The sequence below is a fragment of the Bombina bombina genome, chromosome 7 (genome assembly GCF_027579735.1).
Source record: "Bombina bombina isolate aBomBom1 chromosome 7, aBomBom1.pri, whole genome shotgun sequence".
NCBI lineage: Eukaryota > Metazoa > Chordata > Amphibia > Anura > Bombinatoridae > Bombina > Bombina bombina.
In genome coordinates this window covers 586336695-586355550 of record NC_069505.1, presented here as the reverse complement: position 1 = coordinate 586355550, position 18856 = coordinate 586336695, and positions in this window count along the sequence as shown.

The window sequence follows — 18856 nt, the reverse complement described above, 5'->3', positions numbered from 1 at the left end:
TATTTTTTGTACTTTAGTTAGTTTATGTAATTGTATTTATTTGTAGGTATTTGTATGTAATTAATTAATTGATAGTGTAGTGTTAGGTTTAATTGTAGATAATTGTAGGTAGTTTAGTTAATTAATTTATTGATAGTGTAGTGTTAGGTTTATTTGTAACTTAGGTTAGGATTTATTTTACAGGTAATTTTGTAATTATTTTAACTAGGTAGCTATTAAATAGTTATTAACTATTTAATAGCTATTGTACCTAGTTAAAATAAATACAAAGTTGCCTGTAAAATAAATATAAATCCTAAAATAGCTACAATATAATTATAATTTATATTGTAGCTATATTAGGGTTTATTTTACAGGTAAGTATTTAGCTTTAAATAGGATTAATTTATTTAATAAAAGTTAATTTATTTAATTAGATTTAAATTATATTTAACTTAGGGGGGTATTGGTGTTAGGGTTAGACTTAGCTTTAGGGGTTAATAACTTTATTAGAGTAGCGGCGAGGTCCGGTCGGCAGATTAGGGGTTAATAAGTGTAGGTAGGTAGCGGCAACGTTGGGGGGGGCAGATTATGGGTTAATAAATATAATATAGGGGTCGACTGTGTTAGGAGCAGCAGATTAGGGGTACATAGGGATAACGTAGGTTGCGGCGGTGTACGGAGCGGCAGATTAGGGGTTAAAAAAAATATGCAGGTGTCAGCGATAGCGGGGGCGGCAGATTAGGGGTTAATAAGTGTAAGGTTAGGGTTGTTTAGACTCGGGGTTCATGTTAGTGTGTTACGTGCAGACTTAGAAACTATTTCCCCATAGGAAACAATGGGGCTGCGTTAGGAGCTGAACACTGCTTTTTTGCAGGTGTTAGGTTTTTTTTCAGCTCAAACTGCCCCATTGTTTCCTATGGGGGAATCGTGCATGAGCACGTTTTTTAAGCTGGCCGCGTCCGTAAGCACCGCTGGTATTGGAAGTTGCAGTGGCGGTAAATTATGCTCTACACTCCTTTTTTGGAGCCTAACGCAGCCATTCTGTGAACTCTCAATACCAGCGGTATTTAAAAGGTGCGGGGAAAAAAAAGCCAGCGTTAGCTATGCGGGTCGTTACCGACAAATCTCTAAATCTAGCCGTAAGTTAGCTACAATATAACTAATAGTTACATTGTATCTATCTTAGGTTTTATTTTTATTTCACAGGTAAGGTTGTATTTATTTTAACTAGGTAGACTAGTTAGTAAATAGTTATTAACTATTTACTAGCTACCTAGCTCAAATAAATACAAATTTACCTGTAAACTAAAACCTAACCTGAGTTACACTAACACCTAACCTTACACTACAATTAAATAAATTACATTAATTAAATACAAATAACTAAATTACAAAAAAAAACACTAAATTACACAAAATAAAAAATAAATTATCAAATATTTAAACTAATTACACCTAATCTAATAGCCCTATCAAAATAAAAAAGCCCCCCCAAAATAATAAAAAACCTAGCATAAACTAAACTGCCAATGGCCCTTAAAAGGGCCATTTGTGGGGCATTGCCCCAAAGAAATCATCTCTTTTACCTGTAAAAAAAATTCAAACACCCCCCCAACAGTAAATCCCACCACCCACACAACCAAATCCCCAAAACAAAATCCTATCTAAAAAAAACCTATGCTCCCCATTGCCCTGAAAAGAGCATTTGGATTGGCATTGCTCTTAAAAGGGCATTTAGCTATTTTTCAGCCCAAACCCTAAGATAAAAATAAAACACTAACCCCCGAAGATCCACTTACAGTTTTTGAAGACCAGACATCCATCCTCAACGAAGCCGGGAGAAGTCTTCATCCAGACGGCAAGAAGTGGTCCTCCAGGTGGGCAGAAGTCTTCATCCAGATGGCATCTTCTATCTTCATCCTTCCGATGTGGAGCGGCTCCATCTTCAAGACATCTGGTGCGGAGCATCCTCTTCTGACAATGGCTACTGTAGTATAAAGGTTCCTTTAAGGGATGTCATCCAAGATGGCGTCCCTTGAATTCCGATTGGCTGATAGAATTCTATCAGCCAATCGGAATTAAAGGTGAAAAAATCCTATTTGCTGATGCAATCAGCCAATAGGATTGAGCTTCAATCCTATTGGCTGATCCAATCAGCCAATAGGATTGAGCTTGCATTCTATTGGCTAATTGGAACAGCCAACAGAATGCCAGCTCAATCCTATTGGCTGATTGGATCTTTTTTCACCTTTAATTCTGGATTTTTTCACCTTTAATTCTGATTGGCTGATAGAATTCTATCAGCCAATCAGAATTCAAGGGACACCATCTTGGATGACGTCACATAAAGGAACCTTCATTCTACAGTAGCCGTCGTCAAAAGAGGATGCTCCGCGCCGGATGTCTTGAAGATAGAGTCGCTCCGCGTCGGAAGGATGAAGATAGAAGATGCTGTCTGGATGAAGACTTCTGCCCGCCTGGAGGACCACTTCTTGCCGTCTGGATGAAGACTTCTCCCAGCTTCGTTGAGGACTTCTTGCCACTTGGATGAAGACTTCTCCTGGCTTCATTGAGGATGGATGTCCGGTCTTCAAAAACTGTAAGTGGATCTTTGGAGGTTAGTGTTAGTTTTTTTTAAGGGTTTATTGGGTGGGTTTTATTTTTAACTTAGGGTTTGGGCTGAAAAAAAGCTAAATGCCCTTTTAAGGGCAATGCCCATCCAAATGCCCTTTTTCAGGGCAATGGGGAGCTTAGGTTTTTTAGATAGGATTTTATTTGGGGGGTTTGGTTGTGTAGGTGGTGGGTTTTACTGTTGGGAGGGTGTTCGTATTTTTTTCCACAGGTAAAAGAGCTGATTTCTTTGGGGCAATGCCCCGCAAAAGGTCCTTTTAAGGGCCATTGGCAGTTTAGTTTAGGCTAGGGTTTTTTTTTTATTTTGGGGGGCTTTTTTATTTTGTTAGGGCTATTAGATTAGGTATAATTAGTTTAAATATTTTATATTTCATTTTTTGTGTGTAATTTACTGTTTGTTTTTGTAATTTAGTTAATTGTATTTAATTAATGTAATTTATTTAATTGTAGTGTAAGGTTAGGTATTATTGTAACTCAGGTTAGGTTTTATTTTACAGGTAAATTTGTATTTATTTGAGCTAGGTAGCTAGTAAATAGTTAATAACTATTTACTAACTAGTCTACCTAGTTAAAATAAATACAAACTTGCCTGTGAAATAAAAATAAAACCTAAGATATATACAATGTAACCTACTATTAGTTATATTGTAGCTAGCTTAGGTTTTATTTTATAGGTAAGTATTTAGTTTTAAATAGGAATTATTTAGGTATTAATATTAGGTTTTATTTAGATTTATTTTAATTATGTTCAAGTTAGTGGGTGTTCAGGTTAGGGGTTAATAACTTTAGTATAGTGGCGGCGACATTGGGGCCGGAAGATTAGGGGTTAATAAGTGTAGGTAGGTAGCGACAACATTGGGGGCAGCAGATTAGGGGTTAATAAATGTAGGTAGGTGGTGGCGATGTTATGGGCGGCAGATTAGGGATTAATTAGTGTACTGTAGGTGGCGGCGATGTTAGGGGCGGCAAATTCAGGCTTAATCAGTGTTCTGTATGTAGCGGCGATGTTGGGGGCGGCAGATTAGGGGTGTTTAGACTCGGGGTTTATGTTAGGGTGTTAGGTTTAAACATAAATTTTGTTTCCCCATAGGAATCAATGGGGCTGCGTTACGGAGCTTTACGCTCCTTTATTGCAGGCGTTAGGCTTTTTTTTAGCCGTCTCTCCCCATTAATGTCTATGGGGAAATCATGCAAGAGCACGTAAAACCAGCTCAAAGCAGCGCTGGTATTTGGGTGCTGTATGGAGCTCAATTTTGCTCTACACTCACATATTGCCTGCTAACGCCGGGTTTATGAAAACCTGTAATAGCAGCGCTATAGGGAGGTGAGCGGTGGAAATAACTTGCAAGTTAGTACCGAGCCGCTCATAACGCAAAACTCGTAATCTAGCAGATCATTTCTAATGATACGGAATTTCTAATGTTATATTATATTGATGTTAAAGGGACACTAAAGCCATAATTTATATTTCATGATTCAGAGAGAGAATCCAATGTTAACCAACCTTCCAATGTACTAGTATGATGTAAATGTGTTCATTGTTTCTATATTGTTGAATAAATAGCAATGCACATGTGTGAGGCAATGACAAAAGGCATCTATGTGCAGCAATCAATCATCATCTAGGTGTTAGGAACTCTCACTGATACTCTCAAGGAGTGAGAATATAGAGGCAGGGTTAGGAGCACAACTGCAGAATGGTAAAGGAAGTTGATATTTATTTTTTGTAAGAGTAGAATGTATCAGCTCCTTCTATATAACACTACTGAACATGTGCTATAATTGGAAAGGAGGTGACTTTAGTCTGGTGGTAATCCTCAAGTATTAGAGGTATAGCTGGACTCAGATATATAAGTTCACAGACAATATTGTATATGAATTTGTAACAATTGTATGGCTTCCTTGTAGTATTTGTGATAACACTTAAACAGTATCAGATCTTGAGTGGTGATCAGTAATAGTATAACCAAATGCTTTAGTGTTATTACGGTAATTGGAATAAACTCCAAGCAACAAAGTAATAAAAATGAAAGTCTACTTGCGTGAATGATTTTCCTAAGGCTCCGGTATCAGGTAATAATACACAACCACTTCTCCAGAAGCGTCTGATGCAAAGCCATACAGCTTCAGCCTCTGTGCTGTAAGACAGTTCAGCGATAGTGAGAAAGGCACTGAGCGAGACTGAAGTGACACGCTGATACTTGGGAGTTCCGGTGAGTCACTGAGAGTGAGACGGCTCCATTGTAGCGCTGCGCAGCGTGGGGCACAAGCCTGTGTTTGCTCAATAACTGCAGCGTGGAGGATTTGCGGGGAGGTGAGGTAGAATCTAACAGCGGCTTGGAAATAATCTGGTAGAAGTAATGCCTCAGATAGGTTCGCCTTCCACTATAGATTTAGGAGATCCGGAGCTTGGTATAGGAATTTGTAGAAAGTTTATCCTTTTCCTTGTAATCCAAGTAGGTTAGTTCTTAGAGCTGTAGCTTGCACACTATAAACAGAATACTAAGCGCAGAGCGCTGTGAGGTCAGGTGTTTTATTACCTACAGAGGAAAGGTAACTGAATGCTGCAGGGTCCTAAAAGGTACTGACTCTGACACTAGGTGAGCCTATTTAAATATGCTGCTATTCAAAGCATATGAAGATAATAAATGAAATGCTATAATAGATGTAAATGAGACAAGTGTATAAAATGGCCTACTGTTTCTGAATAATAAAATCTTAAAAAGTATTTTTTATGTCCGTTTAAATATGAGTAAATTAGAATATAATTTATATTAGATGCAGGTTACTGACCATGTAAACTGTTTACTTGGTCAGTAACCTGCATCTAATATAAATTACATTCTAAGTTATGTATTTTAATGTAATCATGACCTTTGGGCACCTTTACATTTATTTAAAAAAAAAAAACACCACATCATGGGCGCGATCCGATATACGGCGCAGGTTTCGTCGCAAGCGTGGAAACCTGCGCCGCCCGTAGTTTCAGCTCGCAACTCGAGCTATCACATATACGGCGCCGTCAGATGCTAAAGTGCCGTAAGTCTGACAAACTAGCGATGTCCAGAAATCTGCGTAAGTACAAATTTCTGGAGTCGCCAGTGACTTACGGCACTTTAGAAACTGCCGCCGCCTACAAAAACTGACTAAAGTATAAAATCACCCGTAACTGTCTAACACGCCTCCCAAACATAGCCCGACACGTATACCCCTCTATCCGCAATCCCCCTCTCACTCCTAACAATAAATGTATTAACCCCTAAACCGCCGCTCCCGGACCCCGCCGCCAGCTACATTAACTATATTACCCCCTAATATGATCCCCCTACACCGCCGCCACCTATTTTAACTATATTACCCCCTAATGTGAGCCCCCTACCCGCCGCCACCTACATTATATGTACTACCCCCTAATCTGACCCCCTTACACCGCCGCCACCTACATTAAAATTATTAACCCCTAATCTAATCCCCCTACACCGCTGCCACCTATTTTAACTATATTACCCCCTAATCTAATCCCCCTACACCGCTGCCACCTATATTAAAATGATTAACCCCTAATCTAATCCCCCTACACCACCGCCACCTATAATAAATGTATTACCCCCTAAAATACTAAAATGTCCCTACCCTAAACTAAATGACAAATAGCCCTGAAAAGGGCCTTTTGCGTGGCATTGCCCCAAAGTAACCAGCTCTTTTACCAGCCCTTAAAAGGGCCTTTTGCGGGGGAATTGCCCCAAAGTAACCAGCTCTATTACCAGCCCTTAAAAGGGCCTTTTACGGGGCATTGTCACAAAGTAATCATGTCTTTTACCTGTAATCTAATCCCCCTACACCGCCGCCACCTATATTCAATATATTAACCCCTAATCTAATCCCCCTACACCGCCGCCACCTATATTAAATATATTAATCCCTAATCTAATCCCCCTACACCGCCGCCACCTATATTAACTATATTAACCCCTAAACTGACCCCCCTACACCGCCGCCACCTATATTAACTATAATAACCTTAATTATATTAGGGTTAATATAGTTAATATAGTTATTATATTATATATATTAACTATATAAACCCTATCTAACCCTAACACCCCTAACTTAATTATTATTGCAATAAATCTAAATCATAATAATCTTATTAACTAAAATATTCCTATTTAAAACTAAATACTTACCTATAAAGTAAACCTTAAGATAGCTACAATGTAATTAATAATTACATTGTAGCTATTTTAGGGTTTATATTTATTTTACAGGTAACTTGGTATTTATTTTAACTAGGTACAATAGCTATTAAATAGTTAATAACTATTTAATAGCTACCTAGTTAAAATAATTACCAATTTACCTGTAAAATAAATCCTAACCTAAGTTACAAATACACCTACACTATCAATAAATTAATTAAACTACAATTATCTAAACTAAAATATAATTAAATACACTAAACTAAATTACAAAAAAAAACACTAAATTACAAAAAATAAAAAAATTACAAGAATTTTAAGCTAATTACACCTAATCTAAGCCCCCTAATAAAATAACAAATCCCCCCAAAATAAAAAATGTCCCTACCCTAAACTAAATTACAAAAAGTAATCAGCTCTATTACCAGCCCTTAAAATGGCCTTTTGTGGGTCATTGCCCCAAAGTAATCAGCTCTTTTACCTGTTGAAAAAAGAACAACCCCCCCCTCATTACAACCCACCACCCACACACCCCTAATCTAAAACCCACCCTATCCTCCCTTAAAAAAACCTAAGTCTAACCCCCAAGTGCTCCTTACCTGTCCTGGAGCCCGGCGGAGAAGGTCCTGTTCCAGGCGGAGAAGTCTTCTTCCAGGCGGCGACCTCTTCTTCTTCCAGGAACCAGCCGGCGCGGAGAGGAGGAGTTGAAGACCGATGACCGCGGAGCTGAAGACCGTCCTCCCTGGAACTGAAGACCGTCGATGCAGGAACTGAAGATTGGCGATGCTGGAACTGAAGACCGGAGACATGGAGCATGGAGGATCCTCTTCATACGATCGCCGACGTACACTGAATCGGAATTCAAGGTACGCGATTAAAAATTGCGCCCCTTGAATTTCCATTGGCTGATTTGAGCCTTCAAATTCAAATCAGCCAATCGGATGAAAGCTACTTTAATTCTATTGGCTGATTTGATTAGCCAATAGAATAAGAGCTACTGTAATTCTATTGGCTATTCTAATCAGCCAACAGAATTACAGTAGCTCTTATTCTATTGGCTGGCTGGTTCCTGGAAGAAGAAGAGGTCGCCGGCTGGAAGAAGACTTCTCCGCCTGGAACAGGACCTTCTCCGCCGGTCTCCAGGACAGGTAAGGAGCACTTGGGGGTTAGACTTAGGTTTTTTTAAGGGAGGATAGGGTGGGTTTTAGAGTAGGGGTGTGTGGGTGGTGGGTTGTAATGAGGGGGGGGGTTGTTCTTTTTTCAACAGGTAAAAGAGCTGATTACTTTGGGGCAATGACCCACAAAAGGCCATTTTAAGGGCTGGTAATAGAGCTGATTACTTTTTGTAATTTAGTTTAGGGTAGGGACATTTTTTTATTTTGGGGGGCTTTGTTATTTTATTAGGGGGCTTAGATTAGGTGTAATTAGCTTAAAATTCTTGTAATCTTTTTTTGTTTTTTGTAATTTAGTGTTTGTTTTTGTAATTTAGTGTATTTAATCATATTTTAGTTTAGATAATTGTAGTTTATTTAATTAATTTATTGATAGTGTAGGTGTATTTGTAACTTAGGTTAGGATTTATTTTACAGGTAAATTGGTAATTATTTTAGCTAGGTAGCTATTAAATAGTTATTAACTATTTAATAGCTATTGTACCTAGTTAAAATAAATACCAAGTTACCTGTAAAATAAATATAAACCATAAAATAGCTACAATGTAATTATTAATTATATTGTAGCTATCTTAAGGTTTATTTTATAGGTAAGTATTTAGTTTTAAATAGGAATATTTTAGTTAATAAGATTAATATTATTTAGATTTATTGCAATAATAATTAAGTTAGGGGTGTTAGGGTTAGATAGGGTTAATATAGTTAATATAGGTGGCAGCGGTGTTGGGGGGTCAGATTAGGGGTTAATATAGTTAATATAGGTGGCGGAGGTGTAGGGGGATTAGATTAGGGGGTAATACATTTATTATAGGTGGCGGCGGTGTAGGGGGATTAGATTAGAGGCAAAAGAGCTGATTACTTTGTGACAATGCCCCGCAAAAAGCCCTTTTAAGGGCTGATACAAGAGCTGATTACTTTGGGGCAATGGCACGCTAAAGGCCCTTTTCAGGGCTATTTGTCATTTAGTTTAGAGTAGGGACATTATAGTATTTTAGGGGGTAATACATTTATTATAGGTGGCGGTGGTGTAGGGGGATTAGATTAGGGGTTAATCATTTTAATATAGGTGGCGGCGGTGTAGGGGGATTAGATTAGGGGGTAATATAGTTAAAATAGGTGGCAGCGGTGTAGGGGGATTACATTAGGGGTTAATAATTTTAATGTAGGTGGGGGCGGTGTAGGGGGATCCCATTAGGGGGTTAGACATTTAATGTAGGTGGCGGTGGGGTCCGGGAGCGGTGGTTTAGGGGTTAAACACTTTATTAGGGATTGCAGCAGGGGATCGCGGTTGACAGGTAGATAGACATTGCGCATGCGTGCAGGTAGTTTAGGGAGCTATGGGGCTCCAATACTCAGCGTAAGGCTTACTACGCCTGCAATTTGTGGTGAGGTGAAAATGGATTTCTCCATTTTCGCCACGTAAGTCCTTACGTTGTATATTGGATACCAAACTGCGCTGGTTTGGTATACCTGTCTATGGGCCAAAAAACTACGGCCGAAGGCAGAAATATACGAGCGTAACTTCGATGTTACGCCGTATATGTGATACCAAACCAACGCAAAATTTGGCGTCGCCAGCTTCTGCGGGCGACGCTGCATATCGGATCAGGCCCCATGTTTTCATCCATAGTTTAGTAATCTCTACCTAATAGGAATTGTCTTTTAAATGGCAGCAGTGCATGTTTCCAGTACACCACACACCTGAGTAATTATTTGCATGGGCTGCCACTTTCTAATGCCAAAGTTCTTTATTATCTTCCATAACACAATATTCTCAAATGTAAATACCAAGCAATATGGGTATGAAATAAAACATTTAATTTTACAATTAAAAAAGTATGGAATAAAACATAAGTAAAATATGTGACTCCTGATAAGTGAAAAGCAATAGTGTTTATATAGCAGTGAAGCAAGTACAAATAGGGTGACTATCCCTTTTGGAATACATGTGGAACTTAATTGAATGAAAGATCCCTAATTGCCAAGTTAAAAAGCAACTGTTAACCCCAAAGGGTTAAAGGGATTGACTACTATCTAACCTGTTGTCACAAAGCTTCACTAATTATTTAAAAAAAAACACTGGCTATCCCCATACATAGCTTCTAAGTTCTAAGCAACCACAAAAAAAATAATATTATTTTAAAATCTAAATGCATATCTCTCAGAGCAAACACGCTATTTAATTCACTATAACCTCAGGAGACAGCACCGAAATGCGTATCTAACATTATCAACAAAATATTATTTCTACATAACCCATTCCCAATTGCTCCCATATTTCAAAATAATTCTTCTGTATATGAGTGTCAGTGACACGGGCGGCAGCTCTGGGGACAGCACAGTGAGACCGGGCATTACTACCAATAAGAATGTATTGCAAAAGTCATGTTTTATAAGCATTTCAATCTGATTTGTTACTAGGGACAGTCCTTGAGTGTTGATCGTATGTCCTTAGCTGTGGTCAGTGAGAACCAAACGAGGTTTTCCTACACAGATTTTTTCACTAATTTGCTGCGTAGCACACTGCAGCGTAAAATAAACTACAGAAATGGCGTCTTGTTAAACTGAGACATTAATGAGCTAATAAATAAAAAAAATCAAATAAAAAAAATGAATGATTGCTTTTAGTAAGCACACTTATTCCAACACATTCATGATATAAGCTTGTCACTGCAGACCCTCCGTACAGAAAACACCAGCAGGCACGTGCCTATAGACAGTACCCCTTCCAATGCTTGCACTTGGCTTGATACTTGAAAAATATATTTTGACACAGGTTGTGTAAGCTGTGACTGCTGTTATGTCAACACAACACAATAAAATGTCATTTTTAACGACTAACAATCGTGTACTAGTTTCCTTGTGGATGAACACGTCCCTATAAAATAGCAAGCAGGATATTTAAGACACCACAATGTGCATTTGTCACTGTCCGGCACTAATTCTATCCCCCCCCTGTCTAAATGTGTTTCCTGTTAAAAGAACTAACAAAATCATACAACGGACAGGTGGAATTTAGCTAAAGGGAACTGACAGGCTCATGTTCCAATATAATGGTGGTAACACAGCACAATAAGGTCTAACCGGTATTACAGTGATATTTTATGTGCAATGGGAAATACATTTATATTAATAGATTTTGTACAATGTGTGATCAGACTAATCCTTATATGATACCTCACCTATAATTACATTTATTCCAATTGCATATTTCTTATAAAATAAATCAGTGGGTCTAAGAAATAATTGATTGTGTTAAGAAATTGCTGTAAATCAGAATATGATTTATAGGGGTGGAATAGAAGGTGATGGAAGATCAATTTACCGTTTACGAAGCAGTCAGGCTGAGAGGTCCTGTAAAACTGTACATATGAGCCTCGTCTTCCCTATCCGACATCAGGGAGTGACTGTTAGAGTCACTTTCCTATGTGAGTAGAATCTACAGATACCCAATATAAAAACTTTATCTCACCAAAACACAAACTAACAAATGTGACTAAAAGCAGCCAAGTCATTTGATGCTGAACAACTTTAATAGTGAAGTGAAACAAACAGTAAATAGAATAAAAATGAAAATAGGGGGATATTGGAATTTCCTATTGTAGCCTGTTACTGTGAAAACCAAGGACTAACAGACAATCCTCCTGGCCATGTGATAACAGTTTTTGCGTGCTGTGTGCACATGATTCAGAAAGACATTAGCTGAGATAACGAATTTAGCTAAAAGGATATATTTATTTTTGGATGGTTGGGACTGGAATCTGGATGGATCAATATTATTAACCCACCACCATCTACCTCCTTGACTCTCTATATTCATAGGCAATGTTGTACAATATCACCTACATGACTTTTCCCTCCGATTACACCGGCTTTACCTTTGCCCTGCAAATCTAGGTTGGTGCTTTTTCTTATCAGTTGGTCTGGGAGACAGCTATAAGCAGCAGTACTTACTGTATAGCATCAGCCCTACACAGAGCTGGAGGGGACACTAAGTAAGCGAAATGCTAAATTCGCATGTTAGAAGGTTAGGAGTGGGTACTTAATAAATCAGAAGGTATACAGCACTTCAGCAGATATATATCAGTGTGTTAGTACTGTTGCAACATCAGGGTGTTGCTGGAACTAATCATACATGTAATTAATGCAAATTTACTGCCAGTATTGAAAATATGTCCTACAGATTGGCAGGTTTTAATCTTAAATATAAGCATAGTTTTTTTTAATCAAATCTGTATGCCTTATATATATGTCTGTACGCCTGTTCTTGCTCCTGTTCCTCAGTGCGCAGCTAGTGTCAGTAACTCACAAGTAGTTAGAAGACCAGCTTCGCACGCAAACTTATAAATGAGCTACTCACGAAAGTGCACCAGAGGGCAGGGTCTTGGGCAATGTCTTTTGATTTAATGTGGCGCCTTTGTATATTGGCAATAAAAGAGGTAGCTCTGATCCTCATCCCCTTGGTTAATCGCTAGCATGCAGCTTTGCCTCAGTATTTGACAGGACAGGAAGAAGCCTGGCTATAGTAGAGAGGTGTATATAAGGGGCTATGATGACAGACTGTGACGTGTGGGAAGGAGAAAGGGCTCCTCCTCCAGCACAGATAAGGAAGTGTTTTTGAGCTAGTGGAGCTAATTTATAGTTGGTTTTCTGTATGTACTTTTGTACTGATGTCTGACCATATCTATTCCCTGATAACTGATTCTATGGAATTCTAACGCTAACGCATAACTAGAACACTATTGTGGTTCGCTGTTATTTTTGGACATGGGTTGTATGTGGGTGCGGTGAAAAGATCATATAATTATGGTCACGGATACCAGACGGCTAAGGCTACCCCCCACCCCCCTACAACCTCACCCCTGTTGTTTCTCAGTGGTTTTGGGCTCCTCAGAGCAACCACAATCTTTGGAAGCTTTTGGTTGCATGGTTTTGTGTTCCACACTTGTTTAGAAAAGAGCTGGTGTATGACCGGGAAAACCCTCCTAGGCTGGCTGGGCTCCTGAAACTCCCGGTCGGCCGCCTCACAAGGGACACCCGTCTAACCCCTCTTTGGCTGTCCAGGCTCCTGGAACTCCCGGTCGGCCACAGGACAACAGGACACCCGCTAACTTTACCCCTGGTCGCTCCAGCAACCATGTGCCCCAGAGCTCCACTCTTTTGGGGATTAGTAGCCCCTAGGGAGGACAAGAGGGGAGCTCCTTTGGGAACCGGGGGTTTTGGACACCCCTAACCCCATAACTTCAACGGACTGTAACTCCGGTCCTCAGTAACGAATCATGCTGATTTTTGGACTGTGAAATCTGGGGACTGGGAGCTTTAAAATGACACCCTGGAAGTGCCCTGCAAGGGCTCCACCGGGATCACCCTAAAACTGCCACCCCTAGGTATTGAGATTATGTGGGACTGTGGCTCCTATGGAGGCGCCTGTCAATCTGGAGGGGCGATAGGCTGTGTGTATAAAAGGAGTGTATGTTTTACAATAAAGTCAGTTCCTGTTTAACCTGAATGCTAGTCTGTCTAGTTATTTGGGTGAGCTCCAGCTAAAATCACTTTCCTGAGCTACATAGCAGCCTATTCCAGGCAGAGGAAGGACACACTGGAAGAGCTACCTAGTCTGGGTAGCTGGAGTCTGCCACAGGATGGGACCCTGAGTACTGGTGCTGTCAGGCATCAGGGGTGGCTACAGGCTGTGGTCACTTGCCAGCTACATAGCTGCAGTCGGCAGGGAGGAAGCCGAACCCCTTTTGGCAGAGCTACCCAGTCGGGGTAGCTGGGGTATTCGTCACATTGGCTGGCAGCGGTGGGATCTGCTTCTTTCACACAGTTTCTGCTGACAGAGGAGACGTACCACAGTAGCCAGTAAATATGGAGGCAGAATTCCTAGGAAGAGTACAAAAGATGCTGACCGGAACAAATTATCCTTGTTCGGAACAGGACGTTCTGGCATGGAGGAACCTTGCCCTCCGAGACCTCTGGTGGGAGGCTCTGCAACAGGAGCAGGAAAATGGAAAGGTCCTCCCCATGAATGACACGAGATTCCGGGTTCGGTGGACTGTGAGACTGCCTTTCCTGGGAGAACAGTCAAAGAAGGAATGGTTAGCTGTTCTACATAGACTGATCCAGCAAGAGATGTGGGTGGAGGACGGCTATCGAGCCCTCCAATGGCTCGATATGCAAGCGCAGCCATGGCTGGAGGATGGCTCCCCCACAGAGGGCTTTGGCTTCAGCGGCCCTGGATTGCTGTTTACAAAAAAGACAGAGGACCCACAGTTTGGGAGCGAGACAGACCAGGGTCTGGAGGATATCTCTGGGCTCCAAGAGGAACTGCTGGATCTCTTGGAGGAGACCTGGCTGCTGGACGATCTGGATTTTATAATTGACCAGGAAGAGGCACTGGTCAAGGAATACAAGAGGCTGCTGGATCTTGCTAAGCAGCATGCCAGGGGCATACAGATCTGGGGTGCAGCCCTCTGGGATTCATGGAGCTCAACCATGGAGGAGTGGCAGCAAAGAAAAAGGGAACCAGGGCTGCGGGATCCTGATCAGTAGTCTGGCTCTGAGCTTATAGACTTGGACAAGGGAGCCACCCCAGCAGAAGCGCTGACAACAGGGCAGAGAGCCGCCGGCCTCTGCCCAGCACCTGTAACAGCTCCAGGAAACCCGGGAGCGGAGGTAGTCGTCCTCCCTCCCCTTACAGAGAACCCCTTGCAGGGAGAGATGGATGTCGATAACTCTCCCCAGCGGCAGAGCCAGGAGCGAAGACAGTCGGTCTCTCTCCCCAGCGGAAAAGCCATCCCCTGGGAGCGGAGGTAGTCATCCTCCCTCCCTGTAAACAGAACCCCTTCCCAGGAGAGGAGACAGTCAGTCTCTCTCCGAAGCGGCAGAGCCAGGAGCCGGGAGAGGAGACAGTCGGTCTCTCTCCCCAGCGGCAGAGCCATCCCCTGGGAGCGGAGGTAGTCATCCTCCCTCCCCGTAAACAGAACCCCTTCCTGGGAGAGGAGACAGTCAGTCTCTCTCCCCAGCAGCAGAGCCATCCCCTGGGAGCGGAGGTAGTCGTCCTTCCTCCCCATAAGCAGAACCCCTTTCTGGGAGAGGAGACAGTCGGTCTCTCTCCCCAGTGGCAGAGCCATCCCCTGGGAGCGGAGATAGTCGTCCTCCCTCCCCATAAGCAGAAACCCTTTCTTGGAGAGGAGACAGTCGGTCTCTCTCCCCATTGGCAGATCCATCCTTCGGGAGTGGAGGTAGTCGTCCTCCCTCCCCTTACATAGCAGCCTATTCCAGGCAGAGGAAGGACACGCTGGAAGAGCTACCTAGTCTGGGTAGCTGGAGTCTGCCACAGGGTGGGACCCTGAGTACTGGTGCTGTCAGGCATCAGGGGTGGCTACAGGCTGTGGTCACTTGCCAGCTACATAGCTGCAGTCGGCAGAGAGGAAGCAGGACCCCTTTTGGTGGAGCTACCCAGTCGGGGTAGCCGGGGTATCCATCACAATTATAATTACTTTCTGTGAAAAAAATTGCCTCTAAAAATGCTGCATTTATTGTGTTATCCAATAAATAAACTGAAGCTTAAAAACGTTATCCAGGTTGTTAGATATTTTATTGCCAGCCTGTAGATATCACACTCAATTTCCTTAATTGTAAGACAAATATTTTGTGCTCTCCTTTACCAGGTTTACAAGTGACAAATAAGTGTATCGTGTCATTTAGGAACATTATCCAGGGCATTAGACATCTGTATCCAAAATTGGGAGCCGGAGGAACTTACCATAATTTCTCTGTCAAGTTCAACTCATGTTGTGCAGGGTCACTGCGGCGCTGGGAGTCCTGGGACGGACCAAAAGCTCTCTCATCTGAGGCTCTGACAATCTTAGTTTAGACAGTGACTTTGCAGCACAGCGCAGCTCAGCTGCCAGCAAGCTGAAGCAACGAGCCTCACACACTGACTCACTGACTGAGAGCCCGCCGAGTCACGTACAGGCACGCGGGAAAAGGAAACCATACTTCCTCCCGCGCTGTACTAACTGCCTCCTCCTCCTCCTGTCAGTGTGTCTGCTGCGCAGCAGCCCATTGCCATGCCAAAAAAAAAAAACCCAAAAAAGGATTTTAAAAAATAAATGTCAGTGCAAAAAAATTTTTTTTTAATTTCATATAAAAAAAAAACAGTTTGCACCAGCGTTGCGGGGCCCCCCTAACCGCGGGGCCCGAGGTGGTCACCTGCTCCGCCTTGCCCAAAGGCCGGCCCTGGCCTCACCCTTTCAACACGAGGATCTCTGATCAGACCTTCCCTATGCCTCTCTTGGAGACACCGAGTCCGTCTGATTCTGTTGTACAAAACTTGTCCAACAGCACCTACACAAGCTAACTGCGGATCATCCATATTTGCCAAGCCAAGCAGCACAAAGCCAAACAGCAGAGCAAACGCACAAGGAGTAACAAGGTGTGCAAAAACACAAAAGCGATTTGATACAATGTCGATCACCAGGGACGCTTTTACCATGTTGTTTGGGGGATTTATAGTGCAATTAGTCCAATGGGAGCGTGTTCGTAATGATTGATGATTGTATCCACTTGATTGTATGTGGGCGGCGTGAATGCTTTCAAAGTGTTTTTTTTTTTGGCGTTTTCCCCCAATAAATCGTAATATGAAAGTGAAAAATGAAACATATACAGTGCATCTTCATGATGTTTGTTCATATGCGTAACAAATACTTATTAAACGTGATCTTATATTATAAAACACACGTCCACGCTAACATGATTGAAAGTGCATACTTGTGTATAATGTGTGCATAGACATGGCATAGAATCTGCTTGATCAATGTTGCTGCAATATTGTTGCAAAACGATAAAGTAACGGCTGACATATATAATATTCTATATATAAGTGATTGGCGAGATCTCAATATTTTATGCGTCCCATTGAAATCACAAAAATAATAATGAAGATCTTCCGGCTGATATCTATATTATCCTATAATATAAAAGGCCAAGTGTGTTGGTCCGAAGCTGTCATGTGCAGTATAGACAGCATGAGGACAAACACACCTGGCTTTACCTGACATGCTGTTTGTGGCAAAAGTGGGCATAACTGGACGGGAGCATTGCTGGGCGGGAGTGTGGGCGTGGCCTGATGTGACCGGCATGGCGGGGGCGTGGTCGGGTGTGTTGGGGCGTGGCCAGGCACGGTCGGACGAGAGAGGGGAGAGAAATAGAAAGAGAGGGGGAGAGACAAAAAGAGATAGGAAAGAGCTAAATAGAGGGGGGAAAGCAGAAGAGAGGGGAAAGTGCAGAAGAGAGGGGAGAGAGCAAAATAGAGGGGAAAGAGCAAAAGAGAGAGAAAAAGAGAGGGGGAGAGAGAGCAATAGAGAGGGGGAGAGAGAGGAAAAGAGAAGGGGGAGAGAGAGCAAAAGAGAGGGGGAGAAAGAGCAATAGAGAGGGGGAGAGAGCAAAAGAGAGGGGGGAGAGAGAGAGCAAAAGAGAGGGATGGAGAGAAAAAGCAAAAGAGAGGGATGGAGAGAAAGAGCAAAATAGAGGGATGGAGAAAGAGCAAAAAGAGAGATGGAGAGAGAGCGCAAAGAGAGGGGGAGAGAGAGCACAAAAGAGAGGGGGAGAGAGAGAGCGCAAAAGAGAGGGGGAGAGAGAGCGCAAAAGAGAGGGGGAGGGAGAGAGTGCAAAAGAGAGGGGGAGAGAGAGCGCACAAAAGAGGGGGGAGAGCACAAAAGAGAGAGATAACGCAAAAGAGAGGGGGGAGAGAGGGAGCATAAAAGGGATGGGGGAGAGAGAGTGCAAAAAAAGAGGGGGAGAGAGAGCAAAAGAGAGAGGGAGAGAAAGCAAAAGAGAGGGGGAGAGAGGGAGCCAAAGAGAGGGGGGAGAGAGAAAGCAAAAGAGAGGTGGAGCAAGAGAGAGCACAAAAGAGAGGGGGAGAGAGCACAAAAGAGAGGGGGAGAGAGCACAAAAGAGAGGGGGGAGAGAGCAAAGGAGAGGGGGAGAGAGCAAAAGAGAGGTGGAGTGAGAGAAAGCACAAAAGAGAGGGGGAGAGAGCACAAAAGAGAGGGGGGAGTGAGAGCAAAAGAGAGGGGGGAGAGAGAGAGCAAAAGAGAGGGGGGAGAGAGAGAGCAAAGAGAGGTGGAGCGAGAGAGAGCGCAAAAGAGAGGGAGAGAGAGCGCAAAAGAGAGGGAGAGAGAGCACAAAAGAGAGAGGGAGAGAGCACAAAAGAGAGGGGGAGAGAGAGAGCAAGGGGTGGGACCGCTGTACTGCAAAAATTGGCCCGTGTGAACGGGCTTCAGGACTAGTATATATATAAGTGATTGTCGAGATGTCAATATTTTACGTGTCCCATTGAAATCGCAATAATAATGAAGATCTTCCGGCTGACATCTATAATATTCTATATATAAGTGATTGGTGAGATGTCAATATTTTACGTTTCCCATTGAAATCACAATAATAATGAAGATCTTCCAACCTCTTGTCTATGTATATGTAATATTGTAGTATTGAGTGAGAAACTTATGAAAGGTGCAGTACAATCCTGATGCTGTAACCTGTATGGTTGAAGCTTCGAATGATGTCATCATATTAGCAACATGCCTGTCTAGTTTGCAAATCTTTGTTCTGTTGTTGTATTTTGCAACATTCTTATTGTGTGCTGATTAAAAAAGATAAATGTGTGCTTTGTTGTTGTGTGATGTGTGTAATGTACATATATGTATGTATTGTGATTCTCTCCCACATATGTTCATCTATATAAAGCAGTATAGCATTGTTGTTCTTTCCAAAAAAGCGACAACTCTATTTTCTAATGATATCTTATTATTCTACAGAATTCCTATTATATTATGTTTAAATCGTGATGTTAAAGGGACACTA